Below are 5501 nucleotides of genomic sequence, written 5' to 3' on the forward strand. Positions count from 1 at the left end.
GGAAGGTGGAAAAGATGAAAGCAGCTTCTCTTCTCAGCAAAAATTAACTTTTTATGAATCTAACAAACCTGCCACCAAAGACACAGAGAGGGGAGATAATTTGTCACTGAAAGCTGGGTCAGTGACAAAACCTGGGGCAGAATACAGCTGAAGTGACTTCCCAGGTCACCTCTAAATTCTAAATTTCTGTACCCACTTTCCCAACTTTCAGCGTGTACTTTCCTCCTTCTGAATTTCTTTTAGTTAAGATTTATAATTCAAATGGACAGTGAGTATGATGTGGTTAAAAGACTGTGCTATTTAGAGGTAAGCAGATTCATGCACTTCGGCCCAGGCATTCAACTCTGCACTTCGGCCCAGGCATTCAACCTTTCTGGATGTCCCTTTTCTCAATAGGACATAACTCGTTCCATGGGATGATCATGAGATTTTATGCAGGTCATGCATATGTCTAATGTGACTAACATCTGTTTGGAACTGAATGTTTTCTTCCTTTTCCCTTCAAAACTCAAGTTGTTCAAGTATGAAATTTAGCAACATCTCCTCCTGATAATTCCTAAAGAGAGAAAGAGAGTGACGTTAAGCATGCTACTTACTCTCTTCTGATCCCTGCTTAATATCTTCTGCATCTGGGAAGACGTATGTTCCTGTCATTACCTTTATCTTATTATCCAAGATGATTCTTTGAAACATCTTGCTGTTAATCTACCAGGAGAATTCCTTAGTACATAACACATTAATTGATGTCAGGCCTGGTGTCCTAGTTTTGATTTCTAAATCATTTGCTTGTTTTCTTTTCCAAGAGGAGTGTAAGCAAGCTTCAAGAACAGGTAAAAAAGAGTATTATTCCTCAATCTGATTATACCTGTCAGAAAACAAAGTTCCATGCAAAATTCTATATGCCCGGGAAGAAAATTTGATTTAAGGTACCAAACTAGCTTCCTTTCTGCCCAGTCCTTGGGATCTTAAGCAGCCCACCAACCCTGTGCCACTCATGACAAGCACCATATCATAGCCTTGTTTATGAACCATTTCATCAGTCTTCTTCCAGTCACTTTATCCTGTTTCTCCTCCAAGCTTTGAGTCTGTTTGCTGCCCTTACAATCAGCACTATTTCCCCAACTACTATTACCCCAATTCAGTTGTGCCTTCCTCTTACCCACTGCTTTGGATGGAAGTATAAACCAACTATTTTAGTACCTTTACCTGGGACACTCCTGCTAAAAAAAAAAACAAGAAAAAATGCTGAATTTATATGAAATTCAATGTAAAAGTACTGAGTTTCTTGGAGAGTCTTGCCCATAACACATAGTTTTAGACTTCCATTATTTTATTTATACTCCTCTTTGTATATTTAGAATGCCCTTCCTTCCTTCCTTTTTTCTTTACCTGGCCAAATCTATTCACCATTAAAAGTTCAGATAAGGTATATCTTCTAAGAAAACTTCCCAAACATTCCCTACTTCTACAGAACGTATTAGGTGTCTCACTTTTGCACTTCATTTATATCTTATGCATATTTCTATTATAGGATACAATATAACTTATTATGACTATAGTTTCATACTGCTAACATAATAATCATCAATAATCATCACATTTCTTGACTGTGAACTCACTGAAGATAGAGATTTATTCTTTTTTCATATCCATACCATTTTTACTACACTGCCTAGCACAAAGCAAATACTCAATATTTACAAGACTTGGTTAAATTCTAATAAAATGTCAATGTAGAGCATTGGGACAGCAAAAAAGAGGTCCACAAACATACCACACTGAAACAGAGATTTCCAATTTATGCAAAAACCTTAACTCCTGATTGAAAAGCAAAATTTAGAGAATTATACCTGTGAAATAGAAATAGTAACAAGTATCTTATACCAATGTTAAGGAGATTAAATGAGGTATATGAAAGTACTGTATAGGAATTGGCACAGAGTAGGTGCTTTTTTCTTTAAAAATATGTAAAATTTTAGGAGGCTATTTTATTTATTTCCAGCTTTACTGAGATAAAGTTGACTTGTAACAGTGCGTAAGTTTAAGATATACAACATGATGATTTGACACACATATTGCCAAATGATAACCACACTAAGATAGCTAACACCTCCATCACCTCACGTAGTTACTATCTATTTTGTAGTAAGAACTTTAAAGATCTACTCTCTTTTTTTATAGCTGCATAATATTTATATAGACACAGGTTGTTTTGATGTCTTGGATTGTGAATAATGCCGCAATGATTATGGAAATGCATATATCTCCTCAAGATGCTTATTTAATTTCCTTTGGATATATACCCAGAAGTGGGATTGCTGGAATATATGGTAGTTCTAGTTTTAGTTTTTTGAATAATCTTCTTACTGTTTAAAAATTGATATTTCTTGACCACTAATTTAATTAACATACTTTTTATCACCTGCTTTGTGTCAGTCATTTCCATGGGTGCAACTCTTACCCAAATCACTTAGTCTAACCTATATCCCCTCCACAAGTTCCTATCCTAGGCTTCAGAATCATTCATTTATCTCCTTTTAGATGTCTAAAAATATCTTAAGCTCATGTCCAAGAGTGAATTTATCATTTTCCCCAAAAAATGTTTTGCTTCTCTAGTATTCACCTCAGTGGTAACATCAGTAAATTACCTAAACCCAATCCTTACTGCATTCATAATCTTTGTGTCTAAGTATCCTTCTGAATCCTATCTCATTATCATTCATTAATTCCAACAAATAATTAAGTGCTTGTGTCAAGCACTGTTTTAGGTATTAAGTCTATAGCAGTGGATAAAATAAACAAATCTTACTCCAATGGATTTTACATTCTGGAACTTAGATGAATAAATGCATGCATATACATATATACATACATACATACATACATACATACATACATACATACATACATACAAACTTAGAGGGATCAATGCAATGAAGAAAAATAAATCAAGGTTAAAGAATAGAGAACTGGAGAAAGATGTTATTTTAGAAAAGTGGTCAGAGAAGGGTCCTTTGATGAAGTAACATTTCAACAGAGACCTAAATGAATGGAGAGGGAAAGCCACTACATCTAGAGCAAGTGGGTAAAAGAGAAGTTGCATAAAATGAAATCAGAAGGGCAATAGAGGACTGGCTTTTGAGAGCCTTATGAACCATGGTAAAGACTCTAAGGAAAACAGAAGCTTTTAGAAGTTCTCAGCAATGAGTGTCCTGATCTGACTTAAATTTTAAAAGAATCATTTTATTTTTAAGCTCTTTATTGAGGTTAACTTCTGTACCAAATATCCAACTCATTATCAATATTGGTACATTATCAATATTGGTACATTGGCATCTCCACTTGAATATCTAATAGGAATAACACACTTAACTTTTGATGATGTTCAGTACTCCAAACTGCTTCTTCCCTTATTATTCTCTTTTAATTTTTCTAAATTAATTTATTTTAATTAGTTTCAAGTATACAATACATTGGTTAGACACCTATATAGTTCATAAAATGATCCCCCCTATTGCTCCCTCTCTCTGCTGGCCCTCCACCTAGCCAACATATTAATGCTAACTGCATTCCCTATGCCATGCTTCCCATCCCTGTGACCATCCATCGACTACTAATTTGTACTTCTCTAACCCTTCATCCCATTCTCCTAGTCCCCCAATACCCCTACGTGCTGTTCATCATCAAATTGTCCACTATATTTTGAGTCTGTTTTTGATTAGTTTGTTCTTTTTGTTCCTTAGATTCCATGTATAAGTGAAATCATATGGTATTTATCTTTCTCTGTCTGACTTAAATATCTTCTACATCCATCAGGAAATATCTTTTTCCATCCCCTTCCTTTTAGTCTGTGTGTGTCTTTTAATCTGAAGTGAGTTTCTTGTAGGCAGCATATAGCGGTCTTTTAGTTGGAACGCTTAATTCTTTTAAGGTAATTATTAATAGGAATATAGTTGTTACCATTCTTTACTCCTGTTTTTTGACACATGTTTTTTCTTCTTAAAGTCCCTCCAACATTTACTATAATACTGGCTTACTGTTGATTAATTCCTTTAGCTTATTTTTGTCTGGGAAGCTCTTCGACTGTCCTTCAACTCTAACTGATAGTTTTGCTGAATAAAGTATTCTTGGTTGTAGATCCAGGGTTTTCATCATAACAAATATTTTGTGCCAAGCCTTTCTGGCCTGCATAGGTTCTTTTGAGAAATCAGCTGCCAGTCTTATAGGTGTTCCCTTGTAGGTAACTATCTGCTTTTCTCTTGCTGCTTTTAAGATTCTCTTTGTATTTAACTTTTGGGATTTAATTATGATGTGCCTTGGTGTGGGTCTCTTTGGATTCCTAGGTATGGGGACCCTCTGAGCATCCTGGGGTTTTATGTTTATTTCCTTCACCAGGTTAAGGAAGTTTTCCATCATTATTTCTTCAAATAGCTGTTCAACATCTTGTTTTCCTTCAAGTACCCCGATGATCCAGATATTTTGACCTTTAATAGTGTCCCATAGACTCCTTAAATTATTATTATAGTCTTGGCTTCTTTTTTCTTGCCATTCTGGCTTTCCCATTCTCTATATAGGTCATTTGATCCTCTTCTTTATTCACTTTATTTTTTCCATTTACTATATTTCTCATCTCAAATAATGTATTCTTCATATCTAGCTGATTCCCTTTTGTAATTTCCATTTCCATTTTTATGTTTTTTATCTTTTTGTTGAAGTTCTCACTGAATTTATCTATACTTTCCATAAGTTCATTGAGCATCTTTATAACCAGTGTTTTGAACTCTACATCTGTTAGATTGCTTGACTCCATTATTCCTGGATCTCTATTCTGTTCTCGCATATGGTTTCTGCTTCTTTGTCTTCCCATTTTGGGCTGTCTTTCCGTGTCTGTTTAGAGAGGTTCAGCTGCAGGCCAAATTTAACCCAAGCTTCTACCCCTCTGGAACCACCTGTTAAGATTCAGCAAGCAATCCACAGATGCTATGCTTACAGATGCCTCAAAAGGCCACACCAGAAACCGAGGCCAGCTGCCACCATTGTGAGTTTAGGCACTGCTCAGCAAGGAGCACCTGATTTGCTGAGGATACACTTGTATATAGCTTGGGTGGGGCCGTAGGTTGGGGGAGGCAGAGTTTCAAGGTTTCTCTCTTTTATTAAAATGCATTCAGTTACTCAAGACTGAGGCCCAGAAGTTATCCTTAATCCCAATATTTTCCTCAATCCCTCCACCTAGTATCAGCAAATCTTTATAAAATGCATTATCAGATCATGTTATTTTCTTGCTTAAAACTGTCTGGCAAGGATTTTTTTTTTGGGGGGGGGTCACAGAATAAAACCTAAATTCCTTTAATTAATGGGGTCCTATGTGACCTAATTTCAAACAATTCACCATTTCTGTCTCAGCCTCACTGTCTTTTTTCTATTTCTCAAACATGACAAGCTACCATTGCTCTTGTTGTTTCATCCTCAGTTTTCATCATGGCTAACTTCCTCACACCGTT

Source organism: Pteropus alecto, unplaced genomic scaffold, assembly GCF_000325575.1.
Source record: "Pteropus alecto unplaced genomic scaffold, ASM32557v1 scaffold7, whole genome shotgun sequence".
Lineage (NCBI taxonomy): Eukaryota > Metazoa > Chordata > Mammalia > Chiroptera > Pteropodidae > Pteropus > Pteropus alecto.